Consider the following 332-nt stretch of genomic DNA (forward strand, 5'->3'; position numbering starts at 1 on the left):
AGTTTGGAAACTTCTCTGGGTATTTAAGCAACAAACAGGCATCCTTGTTCTTTGGCACTACATGCCTTCATAGACATGACAGATTTATGCATGCCATTTTCCTTTCTATCAAGTTGCAAAATCAGAGCCAAGAATTGACAAGTTTCACAAGATCATGCCAATATCCTTCTTGTAACTTTTCCTTGTCCCCTCATTTCTCTGCTGTCACTTATCAACTCACTCAAGCCTAAAATCTCCTCCCCCACACCCCTTCAAACACACAGGACACCAGCAGTGAACCCTCCGATGACAAACCAAATCTGGTTGACACAGGTCTCCTGCACTTCTCTTAC

The sequence above is a fragment of the Theobroma umbraticum genome, unplaced genomic scaffold (genome assembly GCF_002168275.2).
Source record: "Theobroma umbraticum cultivar Fairchild unplaced genomic scaffold, ASM216827v3 scaffold_56.0, whole genome shotgun sequence".
Classification (NCBI taxonomy): domain Eukaryota; kingdom Viridiplantae; phylum Streptophyta; class Magnoliopsida; order Malvales; family Malvaceae; genus Theobroma; species Theobroma umbraticum.